The following is a 17,600-nucleotide window of genomic DNA, read 5'->3' on the forward strand; positions in this document are numbered from 1 at the left end:
ATCTGCAGAGAATTCGCTCGGCCTCTGGGGAGGGTTAACGCTTATTTAATAAAGTGACCAACTTGTGCGGCGGGCTGTCATCACCGAGGACGTCTGGCGGAGAACGTGCTCGCCGACTTGGCGAAATCCTGACGCTTCTAATCCATGTAAAGACGTGTCAGAAAGACAACTGTCAGCTCAGGAATCCGGGATTATTTTGCTGTTTTCAAATCTTCTTCAGCTGCACAAATGTTACATTCATGTGGCTGGGATCTTCGAGCTAAACCAATTATCGTGCGGACAATCTGATTTTGTTCTTTTATGTAACCAGGTACCACCAAGATGCAGCTTTAAATGTGAGGCCTCGGGGCAGCTAAATCACATTTACATCTGATTACGCAACTAAAAATACGTTTTGTTTAAATGTGTTGGTAAAAGATTCTGAAAGTTATCTCCTAGATGTATGATGTGTTTCACCAAAACAGTGAAGCAGCAGCAGCAGCAGCAGCAGCTATTACTCCTCCTCTCACTGGTAAGTGTCCATAAATGACTTTTGATGGCAGCTTGTCCCTCTTTTATGAGTGACTGTAAATTTAGTGAAGGTTCAGAAGGCGTTGAACCTGTGGGGGATTGAACGATGTAAAATAAGAAACCTTTAATTTGATTTTATGTAGCGGCTGTAAAAATAACCAATATGCTTCTTAGGGGATGGTTTAAAGCTGCTTGTATTGTCATGACATCAGTTATGGGAGACAGTGAATCTAAATTTACAAGGTGGAGCGAAGGTTGAGAAGAGGTTGGACAAGTAGCCAGCAGCCAGCGTACCTCACTGTGATACGACAACAAACGCATAATAACTCCATTTAAAGGTGCCCTGTGGCATGTTCTTGTAAACAATGTTATGTTTGTATTTACAAGTCCATTTTAAGTTGGTGCACTGTTGAGTTTCGTTGCTCATTACTGCCACCAGTTGTTGGTCGATGGAGCAGCACACACTGTACATCCATGTTTATGTCAAACTGATGCCTCATGTCCATGCAGGTTCGCTTCACGTCCGTATATCAGTTTAATATCTGGACTGTGCGCCCTTGTTTTCAGCAAAATTAAAGGCATTTCACTTACAGATCATAGAGTTTTTACTGTCCAGTTTTATGCAACATGCATAACCTGCTAGCTCGTTTCTTTTTCCAACTTTCTGGTGCACACAGTCTGGTCTCACTGTAATCTTCTGTAAAATTTTTCAGTGTGTTCAAGTAAAAATCTGCATCAGAATAAAACAGGAGGAGTTTCATAGACACATTGGCGATCACTGAGGAATGGATGGAGTTAATTCATATATCATAACAGAGTTATGTGGAAAGAAGGTGTAAACTCATAGGGACATGGACGTACATACAAAAACACTGCTCTATTGCACTACTCGTGGCCAAAAACTCTACATAGTACTTTTTAAAATATTTTTCAAATTGGTTCAGTTTTTCACAGAAATTCTTCAGGATAAACATTGACTTTTGTAAAAAACAATTACGAGCATTTCCTGAAAACCAAACTACATTCCTATACAACTAAATCACATTATTAATTAGAGTTTGAAAGAAATATAGTTTTTGGTTTGTTTGCAACACATCACAACACATTCTGTTCTTCTTTTCGACCAATCAGAAACTGCATGGGGTGGCACTTGTAACGCAGTAAACGGCATCGAAGCTTCAAACAGGAAGTGAGAAGTTTGTATATTTTAACCCCAACCACAATATGTTCCAACACCAAGCCAAGTAGTTTTGGTGGCTAAACTTAACCAAACTGAAAGTCAATAAAATAAAACTTAAACCTGAGAATAATGGTCCAACATGGAATCGAACGCAGGTCTCCATCTTCCCCTCTTTCAGACTGTAAGCCTTTCTGACCATGTCATAGATATGAAAATATGTTTGTCAAGAAAACCAAATCCCTTCAAAACATCATCCATCCGTTATCTATACACCGTTTAATCCTCACTAGGGTCATGGGGGGCTGGAGTCTATCCCAGCTGACTCAGGGTGAAGGCAGGAGACACCCTGGACAGGTCACCAGTCTATCACAGGGCCACACTTAGAGACAGACAACCAAGCACACTTACATTCACACCTACGGACAATTTAGAATCACCAGTTAACCTCAGCATGTTTTTGGACCTTGTGGGAGGAAGCCGGAGAACCCGGAGAGAACCCACGCTGCACGGGGAGAACAAACTCCACACAGAAAGCTCCCGGGTGTCCTCACCGGGACACGAACCGGCGACCTTCTTGCTGCGAGGTAACGATGCTAACCACTGTCCCACCTTGCAGCCCTCGAAACATCATTGAGAATGCAATTTCTGTTTTTTGTTTTTCAAAGCAATCTTGTTGCCACATTTCTATGCAAATAGTGATTGGATACAATACTCAGACAAACTCAGTCTAGTTTATTAGTTTGAGCTGATTTATTGCCACATCGTAACCACACATAATCATTTATTTTCAGTTTTTTAGTTTACTCTCCTTTTATCATTCATGTTTTGTCTTCATGTCCAATTATGTCAAAATGACATTCAAACTGGAGCTGAAGAGATTAGTCTCATAATTCTGTCGCTGAATCATTATTTGCAGCATGAATACAAATAGTTCTGTCGTGTCAGAGAGGACGAGCAACGTTACCGAACCCTGGTGCATGAGGCAGGAGAGACCGAAGCTTCAGCCATGTTTAAGATTCTTGGGGGTCACGGTCTTGCTTCATTATGAATATACATAATATATGACCAGTATATTATAACATTAATATAAGAACAGTGTGAATGTGTCTCTCTGTGGGCCACCTGTGCATAGAATCATGATAAAACTCCTTAAAATACAGAACTGGACAAAGAAGAAGGATGTGCCATGCAGATTATGAGGAGCGAAGAAAGGTGCTTGATTTAATATCCACTGGGATGAAACCACTCGTATCCCATTTTTACTTATCGCAACTTCACCTCAGATTCCCCCCTCTGTGAAAATAGCTGGTTTATGCCTGATGACTTCTCCACAAGATCCCCCTAAGAGTGCAACTTTAACATGTTCGCTGCTGTGAGCTGTCGGAAGCGCTTTGGAGAGACCTCATCGAACGCAGTAAAACAAGCCTTCCAGTGTTTCCATTTTTAAATACTCTGAAGGGAACGTCTGTAATGCAGTTTCCTCGTACTTGGAGTCCCCCGACTGCAACTGCCGGGGCCCTTTCCTTCAAGTGTGGGCTGCCTGCTTTATTGCAGCATCAGCATTATGGTCGGGGGAGGGGGAAAGGAGGGAGGGGATTGCTTTTTCAAGTCCGAACCTGGTCATAGATCTCCGTGGACATCCACACCGGCTCTTCATTATCTGCTCTCAGCCAGCGTCCCAGCAGGGGGGGCATGTGTCTGGATGAAAAGTCTTGATTATGTAACTGTCTGAAAGGCTGGCTGACAGCCTGTTTACAAGCCAATGCATCAATCTTCCGCTGCCTCTGCATCTCGTCACGATATCCAAAGGCTTCCAATATACATGATGGATCTATAAGCACGCTCTGCTGGTAAACGTCGCCCTCTGATTGATCAAGAAATCCAAACAACAAGTCGGTAAAACATGCATGGACAGGTGCCAGCTTTTCTGCAATCTGTGTCTTGACTAATGTGGACAATCAGTTTTATTTTCAGTGGGTGGATGCTTTTTTTTTTCTTTCTTTCTCACACCTGCATGTTTAAGCTGAACGTCTGAGCTTGAGAGACAGCAGGGCAGCGATTGCACAGATGTCCATCGCTCTGGGTGCCGCTTAGACGAATGCAAAGACCCAAACCAAACAAAGAGAGAGATTAGAGGATCTGTTTAACCTCAGGGCAGAAGGATATAGTATTAGACTCTTGAGTTTGCTTAGCTGTTTACACTGTGGTCTGCCATCGTCTCTGTCTGCAGTGAGGCCAAACAGCATCGTGCCACTCAGAACTAACTGCGCTAATTAGGGATTTTTACTTTTTTTTTTTTGGCAATGAGCGAACAAGGTAATTTCGATTAATTACACAATGGGTTTTGCCATCACAACGTCTGTCTGGAGCCAACAACAAGTCATCTGTGCCACTCATCTTGTTAAATGTGGAGTGCTTTCGCTCAAGTGCCTCAACTAATTTTGAGAGATTTTCTGCTTCCTCAGAGGAAAACTTAGCCGCTCACCATCAGCTAGTAAAAGTAAAAACATATTCTTCTGTCTTGGGACAAACGTGGAGCAACAGCTAAGATGAATTGGAGATAAGATGTAGCTGCGAGCAGCAATGAGGGGGCCGAGCGGTCCGGCAGGGCACAGTCGCCATGGCAACTTGATCTGATGGTGTTAAAACCGTGGCTGTAGGCACTGATAGCACGGATTATGTCAACCGACCAAAGATTGGGTGAACTAGGTCACGTCTTTGGACAAGGTGATGCGTCGAGTTTGGGATCTGCAAGAGGATTGCACAGGAGCAGTTATCTATCATAGCTCATTACTTTTGATAATTGACAACGTTTATGGCCACTAAGAGCTTTTTAAGTTAAATGTGATTTCGTGGTCGCATCCTTTGGCTCTCCCAATACACCAGTGGACAAAACAACCAATTTTATAAGGACAACACATCTTATATCATCTTATATTGACAGCAGTGTTTGTTGGACAATCTCAGGAAACGAGTCCATGCACGGGTTCGGTGTCAATTTGCGAAACAGCTGCTCAGAGGTGATTTCACGTCTTGTTAGGCGGCTTCGCAGCCAATTTTTGTTCAGCCATGACAAACAAATGGTTGAAAATCTAAAAATCCATCTGATAGCTGCTGTGACGCTCGGCGTGAAGACCATCTCAACCAATTGCGGTGGAGATTGGAACCAATTTGCGAACTAACAATGCAATTTGACGGTCGCATCAATTAGGCTAACATAAGTTGGCATGTCTCGGCCATGGCGACTCCCCACGATATTACCAGACATAAGACATATTTGTTGAGGCAAGCATGTCAGCTGTTATTAGGTAAAATGCATTTCACTTCCCTGCAGGTCTAATGCCACAGTTTTATTTATTTATTTATTTTTTAATGGTTCCTCAAAACGGGGTTCCAATTCATACATCCAATTTGGTTTTGATAGATCAAACATGTGGCTTCGCTTCATGTTAGGTGTTGCCACCAAATTACACCTACAGTGATGGATTAATGCCCTCAAAAGCCACATTTATGAGACTGAGATGCCATTTTGTTTGCACAGGAAGTACAAGAAAAATACAGTCATTTATTTTTTTTTGTAATGCTTCCATTCAGCTCCGTCCTTCAGCAGTTACGAAATATGTTGCATTCTACTGTGAGTGCAGCGCAGATAAGAGCTTTATATTGTTTTTGGTTCAAGCTGCACACGACCTCTTAAGAGTAAATGTTCTCTGTGTCTCACTCTTTCCACAAAAACAGATTCATAAGGCAGCGTTTGTGATGTATGCTCATATATACAGCTGAAAGGAAGAGTCTCACTTCAGCTTTTTGTTTCACTCTTGACTCGTCCAACTTGCAATAAACAAACAGATCGATCAATACACAGTAACGTTATACAGTTGTTCAACAATAAGAAAATAAACTTCATCCTACTGTGATACGAGTTCTTTCAGCAAAATGGTGAGAAGGGAAAAAAAAAAAATCTGGAACACTTTAAGAGATTAGAATTGGATCAGCATGAGAGAAGAAGCCATTATTTGTTGGGAGAAAACGTTCCAAATCTCACATTGATGCCAAAACAAGCTTAAGTATGTCGAGGAGGAACTGTCTGGACGGAGACTAGATCTTCCTTTGAATCCTCCTTTAAGCTGGGATTTAGTGCTTCGCTGATTAATAGGTAATAACTATTTCAGATGAATCGGTTTTGGTGTAAACGTCGGCCAATAAGTAAGAAAAAAAATGCATTAAAAACTGCAGTATGACACTTTTTATTTACTGTTCCTGTTAACTGCACGGTTCTTGCTCATATATCGTGGCCACATGTTAAAACGTCATTAATCAAGCTACATTCATTTCAGGTGGAAACGTTCCTCCACTCACATTTAGTTCTTCCTGACATTTATACCCATCCATCCTTTCTGCACACTTGTGTGTTCTTGGGAGCGTCGTGGGACCAGCTAATGTTGCAGCCTTTGCAGGTTTTTGCTGCTTGTTTTCCTGTTATGCATTTCAACTCCAAGAAACAGGAAGGTTGGAATATTTTTTCTGCTCCTCCAAAAATCTGCAGCGCCCTGCTGACAGTTATTTTTATTTTTTCGGCGGCTCATTGTCGTTTTAACCTCCGGAGATTAAAATCCTCTATTTGTGCCATTGTGTCGTCTCGCTGCTCTTCACTGGGACCCAATATGAAGTGAGGTTTGCGTTTTGAAGGGCGAAACTGGTACCATGAGGCGTCAGAACGTTGAGCAGAACGTCGCTGGACAAACTGGTCCCTTCGGCTCCACTCAAACTCCATCTAATTGTCATGGTGACTCAAAGTCAAGACGAACTGTGTCATCGCATTTATATAACCTTAGTTTATTTTTTATTTAAGTACAGGGTGGAGGGGGGGAAGGAAATAAAAACGTCTTACACAACTGCTAATCATATATTCTAATGCATTCTTATGAATTATGGAATCGTACTGTTTATCATCGCCATGTTTATTAATTTCTTTGAATTACCCAGCATGGTCTCTGTACAGATAATGTCAGAGTATAATGATGTTGTGTTAAGCGGCGTGAGGCTTCGCTGCATCAGGAGCTGCTGCTGCAACCAGACATTTACCCGAACAGGAATATCAGCGAGAGGCGTCTTTGATGTTGGCGCCAACAACATCACAATAAGAGGTATTTTATTTCCCTCCCAGTTGTTGCACCGCCTTTTTATTTTGAACAAATACATGTTCGCCGCGAAGAACAAATATAGCAAATAATGTGAATTTGTTTGTGATACCTCTCCGGCAAAACGGTGAGACGAGATCAAAATGTGCTCGAGGTCTTTTTGTGTACGAAGTCTAAAAAAGAATAAAATGACACACCGTACCGACTTTAAAAACGTTCACATTTGAGCTGTTTATTTTCCTTTTACGCAGCATAAATGATAAGCAGACTTTGCTCCTTTGATAAAAACCTCCACCTGCATATTTATAGAAATCCCTTCTATCAGCCTTTCAAATCCTTGATTTTGAAAAATGTGCTTTTACACGGTTCACCCTCCTCCATCCTCCTCCTCTTCAGTTGAAACCACATTTCTTGGCCGCGCTTGGAATTTTTTGCTAAAAGATGAAAAAGATTTGGGCTAAAAGTTCAGGGTGAGGCTTCGGAGAGAACAGAGGGAAAGGTTATCGGACTACAGAGAGAGTAAGACTTAAATAAACATGCGGTGAGGATCATAAAAAAAAGGAACGCTTCGCACATTACAGCCAATCGACTCTACAGAAACACAATCAGATGAAACTCCACTGCTCTCGGATCTTGAAGCCAACTGAGTGGACCTTTCATACGCAGCCACTGGGGGATTTTCTCTTTTTTTTTTAATCATACAAGTCTACATTTGAAAGCTCCAAGAGATGGAATTGAGTGAATCACACGGCAGCTTTCTTTTTTTAATTCATTGTACTGTAAAAAAAAAAAAAAAAAAAACAGACGTGAAGCAGCATAATGAGGTTTGTAATTAAATTCACAATGGATTATTTTTTAGGAGGGAGTTATTTAAATTACATATTCCGTGTGCAAGAAAACAGCGGGGACTATTTCTACAATGAAATGTGGGTTAAGCAGACACTGGATGTTATTTGCTGTCTTTCAATATGATGTTAGTGGCTCGTGCAAGGGGAAAGGATTTAACTTGTCGTTTCTTTTGTATCTTTGACATCCCACTTGCACGTGCCGGCATTAAATTGTGGGGTATTCAATCTGGTTTTAGGACAGCTTAAAGACACACTTATACCACTCTTGATCGCTGTAATCCTACTTGTGGATTACAAGCGACACTTTTAAAGAAACTTGATGGAATTTCAGCAGCTTTCCAAACCAAACCTTTGAATCCCTTATCAGATTATTGCAAATTTGCTTTTTTTTTTTTCTCTCATTTTAAAAATCTGCATGTAATGACAGCTGGAAGAATTTCTTATATCCACTGCTGCATATGAAATGAAGCACCAAAGGCCACTGCAGTCTACTATGCTAACAATTTACTGCTACCTCTGCAACAGTAAAACCACAGCTGTAAATGCCATTTACCTCCTCCTGAACAGTTTGTTTGTACCTTGTTAACATGTCCATATGGTGTTTTATGTATGCTAGAAGACACATAATGAGGGGAGTAAGTTGTCAGTGCCATGGATGAGCATTTCTGTTGTGAAACTGTCACCAGCCTCTGAAAATCTGAATCTGTGTTTTACAGTTTTGTGTACAACAAATCTAAAGAACTAATCCTGCCAGTTTGCAAGGCAGGGCTTTCTGTATCATTATTCTTCTTCAGAATTGGTTTCCAGTTCAAACATGTGTGGCAAAATGACCCCAATATTACCACTTGTGCAGCTACCTGTAGGTGAGCTGGTGTGCTCGAGCTGCAGCAAGCAGTGGAGGCATAGGTGGACAAAGAGGTGGACGTCATAGAGCAGCACATTCGAGAGGAAGCAACAGCTCTGAGTCAAATCTGAGTCATGTTTAGTACAGCAAGAGGTTTTTTCCTATAAAAGGTGATAGGACAGGATGTACGTGTCAGGATGTAGTCCGTTGTGGATATAGTGTAACATATGTGGTAAAAAAACAAAACAAAACAAAAAACCTTCAGAAAGTATTTCACAGAAAAAAACATTTCGCGTTTTAGCGTGAAATAAAATGGAATAAACCTCTAGATACGCAAGTTTGATTCACAGACAACAGTTTTTAAGGGGTTTCATCAAGAACTGTAGAGTGACGTCCAAAACGATGTTTACAAGGTGTTGTGGTACAAATCCGAGCGCTTATGCCACAAATAACTGTTGATGTCCTAAAAAGAGGCATCTGGTCAGTTTCTTCTGCAAATCCCCAACACTATATCCTGGACAAGGAGCAGCTATCTATTAGAGCTGCACAAACTAACCAAATATTCGACTGTCAACTATCAAATGATCAAAATAGCTGCCAATAAAACGGTTAGAGTGACTGAATATCTTTGGGTTGTGAACAAAACATGACATTTTCTTGGACTTTGAAAACCACGTATGCCTTCTTTCATCATTTTTGGACTTTTTAAAAATCAATCAACTAATAAATTAATCTAAAAAAATGATAATTTGCTGCAACACTACCATGATCCCATCCCTCTACAAGTGACTCAGAATAAATGCAGGTTTTGTGCAGAAGCTAATAGGTGGACTGTTAACGCTGCAGCAGCTGCTTCTTTGTGCCAAAGTCTAAATCTGGAATCAAAGTAAAACGGTAACCTGTCAAATGAAAGATCAGAAGAAATCTGTAAGCCATTATGTGGGCCTTGGGTTATTTTTTTATATTGTGTTCTTTCAGTTTATCAGCTTTGTTGCTGCTTTTGTAGCTGATGTTAGTATAAAAATCACGCCTCATAATCTGTATTCCCATAACGTTAAGGGAACAGGATGCAAAGAAAAATGTACAAACGATTCATGATACTAAGATAAAGCTGAAGAAGAAAAAGACAGAAACGTCTTTGTGAAGATGAGGAACAATGAGAACCCTGCAATCTGCCGTGGCAGCCGTGTGCTTTGCGCGCCCTCCATCAACCCTGAACACCTCCCAGCGAGATGTGTGCACTTCATAAATGTAGCGCTTATTCACCAAAACAACAAGGGAAAAAAAAACAAGTTGCCTCTGAACACGATCCAGCCAAGCGATTATATTTGACAGCGCGATGTAATTGGGAAAACAGTGTCATGGCGTATAAATGTAATTTCAAGGAGACTGAGTTGATTATAGTGAAGCACGAGTGTGATGTTTTATTTCATTCCAGTGAACCATTTGAGACAAATCCTCAGGTCAGGAGCATCAGACTAGATTAAGCACACATCTGGGTGCAGTATTACCTTTTGTAGTGTATTCAGGAGGTAAAAGATGGAGCTTGTCGCTAAGCAGTGTTTCCAGGTTTACTTTCTGTCATTAAACCCTGATTACATACATAAATGGTCTCTGCCGCCTCACCTCCCCGTCGCGCAGACGTAAAAGACAGCAAGCTACCGCTGATTGGCTTCCAATCTGCTTAATCTGACACAGAGTTCCTCTCTAAAGGTGAAATGTTTGAGCTTTACTTTCCTTAAACATGAATTTTCTGCCATGATAAGAACAATTTTTCTCTTTGCAGACAATTTCCCTTTCTAATTACAAACAAAGCCTCAAGGCTGCGTGTATTCATTGTATAAACTTAAAACATGATAAAATGTTTGTGTTTTTGTCGGAAATATTAGTATAGAAGTTTTTCACAGGCTGCGAATCATCTCCCAAATCCCAAATCATCTGGGAGGTACCATCCTGCGGTCTGCTCTAGATTAATACCCAGCCATTCCTTTTTGGATTGATTATTTAACTTTTTTTTTTTTACAGTGTTATGTTTTATCTCAGCCCAGCAGAATGGCTCTGCGCTGTCATAGAGGGCTTTGCCAGTGAACTGAAATCCTTCAGTGCAGGTGTGGAGAGCAGAGCGGTGAAGGGGGCTCCTTCACTTCTGCTCTCCGCTGATAACTTTAACATTTGACCACGTATTGTGTTCGGGCAGCTTTTTTTTTTCGTATGAAAGCATGTCCGCCAAACAGATTTTTTTTGTTCTCGCGCAAAAAAAGGAGAGCAAACTCTTGAAAGGAAAATGGACTCCTTCAACTGCTGCACAGACCTGATTAATGAGCGCTTCTTATCGGCAATCTGCTTATTTTGTTGCTAAGTCACTGGAAGATTCGGACAAATTGAACCGCGGCTAGAAACGGGCGGCGGCGGAGGAGTGAATTCCTAACAAGACGCATTTACCTCCACTGTGGGCGAGTCAGAAATTATTATTTTAAACAGTCAGCAGTTTCTATTTCTCAGATTCAGGTTGTAACAACAGAGAGTTCTGGCACTCAAATGGCTTTATAATGAATTAGTCAAGCTTGGAAATGAAAACTTCCACTGTCAGCTGGATGGCAGTCAGACCTGTTTGCGTCGCCGCTGCGAGAAGAAAAAAGATGAAGTGCCTGCATGCTGATTTTGTAACTAGGTTATTGGTCACTCTCCCTCCCCCCTTCGTCTTCTTCTTCTTCTTCTATTCCCTCTTCCTCCTCTGGGCCATAAGTCCGTTAGCTGGGTGTCACATTTACAAAGTGCTTTCGTATTTCTAAAAGAAACTTTAAAATGATAATTAGAAACACGTTGGGTTTCTCTTTGTCGGCTTCCTGGTTGCGTACATACCCAACGCAACCAACCGAACCCTTCCCAACCCCCCCCCCATCCGTCGCCAATTCCTGTCTACACGCCGCAGCCCTTTTCCAGAGCGATTTCTGGGGATAATAGCACTCACAAATCATCCGCCGGGCAGTGGAGCCCATGAAATTGATGTGCCTTCATTTCAAAACAATGGAGGTGCCTTATGAGGGGCCTCATGATGTCATAACTTTAGCGGCTGACAGGTCGGGCAGGTGTATTTGGGCCTTCGGAATGGGCACGGGGCCAATGAAAACACAGCGGGGACAGCTTAATCAATCGCCACATCGGAGGGGAAGACGGCAACGCCGCGGTACAACAAGACGTCCTCGATCACGCGCCGAGCCAACTGACAGCTTTCGCTTAGGAAACCAGGCCTCCTTATCTCCATAGAGTTGAGTAATGTTCCGCTATATCTGTTGCTATCTCGCCGCAATTTCCAGTTCATGAAAAGGAAAAAAAGAGCAACAATTCGAAGACAACAGGGAGAAAAAAAAACGCCTAGAAGACCAAATATATTAACATTTTGCACTTACAGGTCTGCGTAAGAGAAAGAGTTGGTGTCTTGAGAGACCGAGTAATAAATTATTCATGCGAGCAAGTGAAAGGACACTATAAATCTCTGGAGTTTTTCTGAACTGTAAATGAGTGGGTTGGAGCCGCCATCCTGATATGAACACATAGATTAAATTAAAATGAATTAACTTTGTTTTTCACAGGGAAAAAAAAAATCAACATTATCCATAAGACGCGTCGCCTCTTTTAATTAATTCCGTCTGCACTCTGGCATTTCTCACAGAGGGTGCATAGGTTAAGCACACCTCCTGTATGAAAAGATTAAAAAGCCACTTACATGCTAAAAAGAATTATGGATGACTGAGAAGCGTGGCTTAATTGGAAATTGATTGACTTGGCCGTGTTACACCTGGTCTCATAGCGTTTCACATCCCTCATGCAGAAGGAGTTTGATGCATTTCTTGCAATAAGTGGCTCCCCAGCAGCAGAACCTTTTCATACTCCTCCTCTGTGGAGCAAATTGTGTGGATGAAGCCATGTTGCCTCAGCAGATCCAAGCCATTACTTCAAAGAGACAGGGTGAGGATGATCTTTGCATGACGGATGCAGCTTTCCTAGCTGTGGGAAAACGGAGCGGCGCCCCTTCGTATCTGGGTTCCATTGCCCTGCAACCGCCACAAACAAAAAAAAAGCCCACAGTAGTTTTCAAGAAGCGCAGCAAATGCGGCTCCTCCTTTTATCCAAGATGGATCTCTTGGTGGCGTTGTGTGGAGTGACACTGATTGCCTCTGCTGAATTCAGCACTGTGCCAGCTCGGCAATTTCAAATTCTCACATTTTTCTACATTTGACGCATGAGAAATTTGTGCTTCGGTGTGCTGCAGGATGTGCTACGCTCCAGGTGTAGGGTGAATGCACCGAACGTCAAAACATACACGTCTTCCAATCTTTATCAAATTTATAGCACCTCGGTTTGCAAAATTAGATCATTTTCACTTCCATTAATTTCGACAATCTTGCGAAGCGTGCATGGCCCTGCATTTATCTGCAGTTCATGAGAGATTATCATTAGTGCGGTGTCACGTTGCCGCTATTTGTAATCTGCATGTAGGCAGTGTTCACAAATCGTTTTTGTGAAACAGGCCCCAGATGTTTAACCTAATTTTTACCAGCTGCTTTGCCACTAAACCGAAGATGCAAGGAATTACTTTTCTACACAAGGCTTCTCCAGTGGGACGATCGCACATAGCTGCAGTAGGACACTTTGAAAAGGCATTCTGAGTTGGTGGAATGATGTTTGAAACTTCACTATTTAGCAAATCTGACTTTAGCAAACTGTACTTTTTTCTTTTTTAAATCAGCCATTTCAACTGTTTGGTATTTACTAACTGAAAAACTGTCAATTTGTATAAAAGGAATTTCACCAAAGTCAAAAAATTACTTTTTTCTCCTATTCATTTGGGCACAAAAATGTTCCTTTGCAAAAAATTTCTTTATTTTTGAAGCTAATGGAATTTTTCATCTAAAATTGAGCCTTTTGGTAGAACAGATCAATCCAATACAAGCACACTTCTCCCTCTGTAAGTCCATTTTCTTGTGTGTTACATGTAAGCGATTGTGTGCTGATCAGGTGACCTACACCTCACTGTGACACAGAAAGAACCCCACAGCTTCTGCTAATGTGCTGCTCATGAAACACCTTCCACTATACGAAGGCTCGCCGTGATGCAGATCTTCCCAACCCCTGAGCTGCAGGCTGATACAAGCCCTGGGATATTTGCTGCTAGATTAAAAAGGAAACCACTTAATTTGGCGCCAACAGCTGAATATTGTGTGACTGTATTGGCTGTTTTTGATAATTACCTTGAACTTGATGCACTTTTCGTTTAAAACCCATTTACCGAGTGAGTTTTGACACATTTGCTTCACCCCTCTGAACCTCAAGCAGTTTCTAAACACTTTCTGCTCCAGTCACATTTTTCTGACTGTGGACTGGTTTTATTTTGACTACAATATGAAGCCCTGCTCTTCTGTGGCTACAAGCAGAGATAACTCAAAAAACCTCTCTGCAGAATAACACAGATGTAAATTATGAAAAAAGTGGAAAAATTAAAGTTGAATTTCTCTAATTATTTCTTTTACAAAAATTGGGGGGAAAAAACGAACTAGAATCTACATGTATGACATTTTTCCAAGTGCCCACAGGTGGTACCAACACTGGGAAATGAAGTGGTGACTCTACATACTACACACATTCTACCACTTACATTTTCATTATGTTGTCGTACTTTTTTTGTCACGTGACTGTCCCTCTTCACAACTGCAAAACCATCAAAGAATTTTTTGTTTTCTACCAAATCACTGGTTTAATCTTTGGCAAATTCTTTATTGGGACATGAAGAATAAAGCGATTTCGACAACAATTTTAAGCTACGTTTTCTGATAAACCAGGAAATCACAGATTTGTCCTGCGTCAAAGACCAGACTGAGTGTTTCTGAGGAGGATAACGTGCCTTTTAAACTCGCTGGTGGGTTTTCAGATTCAGAGGGTTAAATGACCGCCACTTACTCCATCAACCCTTTCTTCACCCGGCCTTCAAGCTGCTGTCCAGATTTGCAGCCAGCAGTAAATGACAGCGCATCAAGCCAAGGGTGATGATTCATTTGTCTCCTACGGCCAAGCAAAGGACACGAGCGAATCAAGATTTCACTGATGTTTCAACAGTTGGCTCAGAGTTACACAAAGCAGCATTAACACCCAAGTTCAAAAAAACCTGACCTTCATTAGCTGATGTAAACTGACTTCTTTAACAGTGGATCCAGGCAGCCAGGTTTATTTTACATACAAACATCGTACCGGAGCTTAAGAGAAACATTTCAAACGGGCATAATATAGTTTGATGGTACTTAAATGGATTACACATTAAGCTACGAGAACATGAGTGGGCATAGCAGACAGAGGCTACATTTGAGATGAAGGGAAGGCACGCATGGCCGCTCTGCAGCCTCCAGACAGGCGGAGACTGACAGGAGGAACGTGGGAACGGCAGACATAGGAAACTCCTCTCTTCTGCCTATGTACGTCAGCCTGGGTCACCGGCACACCGATCCTCAGATGCAGCAAAGCACGGTGGCAAGACAGGCGGATGCACACACCTCTCCGCCAGCAGAGCACATCTCTGGCTGTCAGACCGGACCGAGGAGGTCAAGGGAGGTCAGGGTGGCAGAGCAGGAGCAGGCAGACAGCTTGTCAATGCTGTTGACAACCAGATGGATGAGCCAATACTTTCGGGAGCCGCAGCTCCACTTCCCTGTTTATTAACACGTTGTACGACTGCACTTGGACATGCCCCAAAATGCTTCTACCGGTTTCGCTGTTTACTCCAAAAGCATGTGTTAGCCGCTCAGTCAAACATTCCCCCGATGAGTACATTTGAATTTTCCTCATATCCATAATCTGTCTGCAAAACATCTCAGCTCCCAGTTCTCAGTCAAAGCCTCGGATCTGTGCTGTTTATTGGGCTCGGTTTGGCTCAAGCTGGCACATTTCATTTGTCACCGCTGTGTGTCTTGGAGCAGAATCTGATCCCAGAGTCAACATTAACATGGCTTTTCTGGGGCAGCAGCTTCATTATTGAGCCTCGGCATGGTGAACCAGACCATTACTGCTCTGGAGATAGAGCCCGAACACGGAGAGAGCGAAAGGAGGGGGAGAAGAGATGGGAAAGATGAGCGGGGTGAGGATATAGGATAAGCAGAATGATAAAGTAGGGAAAGAGGAAGGAAGGGAGTGTGAATGAAGGATGCTAGCACGGGAGCGGAAGGAGAAAAGAAGTGACCAAATAAATCACCGGCCAACAGATAATTGGACGAGCTGCTCTCGGGGGACTATTGCGGCACCATGAAAAGTGACACCATGATTTGCAATTAACTCCAAGAGGAGGAATGGGGATTTAGTTCCCTTTGGATTAATTCCAGGAATGTGATATCTGACAAGATGGTTGCCATAATGAATCTGTTGGGCTGCAGGAATCATTATCATCATTTAACTTGTATGATGGCTCCCGTCTCTGGGGAGTAAATGGCCCAATCTGAGGAGCGGAAAGTATTTTGAAATTAGACCTGAAGGTAAGACCTGGATACCTAATGACACAGAGCAATTAACATGCATGACCACAACAGGCCTGTGCCGAGAAGTTGAATAATTTTAATGTTTGTCTGGTGAGCAGTTTTCATACTTTGCAGCGGCGCTAAGTGAGGCATCACTCCTCTTATCTGCCGCTCGGCCGAACACTCTCGCTCGCACGCCCCGCTGTATTATAATATACAAAGTTAAGTGACCTCAAGGACAAGTCGGGCTCAACATTTCCACTTTTGCGCGCAGCCACTTCACAACACGAGTTGTTTGATAAGGGCATAATTGCTCCATACTCTCACACAGAAGAGTAATTTAAAGATAGGATCGCACCGATACAAGGTTTGTGTTTGTTTATCTGTGAAAATAAATGCGTTTCCCAATAAAGGAGGTTTGTCCAAACACGAAACTTTCTTATTTCGCTCATTGGAGATACAAAGAAAAAGTCATTAGCGGTGTTCAGACAGAATGTCACGATGAGAAGATGCATGGAGACAAGAGGGAAAGCGAGGATGACCTTGTATCCACGTCAACATTTTCAGCCTCTTAAAGTAACTCTAAAATGTACTGTGTCATGATTCGACCTTTAATTTACATCCTATTACATATTACCTGGATCTAATTTGAAACTGACTATACCTTAATAACTCTGATTAGACACCTGCGGAGCCATATTGGCTTAAAATGAATGTTATCGCCGCCTGTGCTTTTTGCAAACTGGTTGACCTTTCCAGTCCACCTGCCTCTAATAAAGCACTAATTACAGTCTCATTAGGGTCTGAGAAGCAGGCAATAAATGGGTCCTCAAACACAAAATCAGGCACTCAGCGCTAATCACCTAATGCATGCATCACCTCACGACATGAAAAAGCAAAGTTATGAAAGGCTGTCTCGCCGAGGAAGCACTTCTGAGCATCACAGTCACTTCAAAACTGGGAACAGTTTTGATCAAGTAACCGGCAAAAGGTGAAGAAAAGTCAGAATAAAAGAGAAAAAGATCTGCTGAAGCTACCGAGATAAAGACATCCAAGAGATTTTCATTTAGATCTTTATTATGTCCACTGTCAGTTAAGTTTAAACCAAGAAAACACCAGTAAAAGACTGTTTTAGAGTCCGAGCAGTCATTTCATAACCCTATTGCTTGAATTCTCCCCCCCATGCTGCTTCCTGCTAAATTAGATTTTATATGATGCTAAAAGCCAGTATACTTTGGCCCAGTTAATAATTAAATGAAATGAAAACTCCTCATTTAAAAAGAGCAAAGAGTTCTTTTTTAAATTTGTCCATTTGGCAAAGAAGTTTGGGAATTCATTGTACTTGCCAACGCCAGAAGCGCTGAAGGCCGAAGGTAACTAACTCAAGTGGAAAATGAGGAAGCGCCATTTTCACTTAAACCAACCAACATTTGAGCTTTCGGGGCAAAGCAATCTAGCCACAGTTTTATTCCACAAACAGCAAGGAGCCGATTGATACTCTGCCCTGCCATCCATGCTAACGGCTTCTAATTATCAGGTGACTGGGGAATGAGACCTCTCTGATTTAGCCATGTTGGC

The 17,600-nt window shown here is 42.0% G+C and overlaps 1 protein-coding gene across 1 annotated transcript in view; it reads right to left on the bottom strand.

Annotated features, from left to right (window-relative positions):
* Nucleotides 1-17,600, bottom strand: part of chrm2a (cholinergic receptor, muscarinic 2a) — an 82,832-nt gene that overhangs the window by 52,558 nt on the left and 12,674 nt on the right. The gene's annotated exons all lie outside the window — the stretch shown is intronic.

This window comes from Stegastes partitus, unplaced genomic scaffold (genome assembly GCF_000690725.1).
Source record: "Stegastes partitus isolate 25-593 unplaced genomic scaffold, Stegastes_partitus-1.0.2 Scaffold74, whole genome shotgun sequence".
Classification (NCBI taxonomy): Eukaryota; Metazoa; Chordata; class Actinopteri; family Pomacentridae; genus Stegastes; species Stegastes partitus.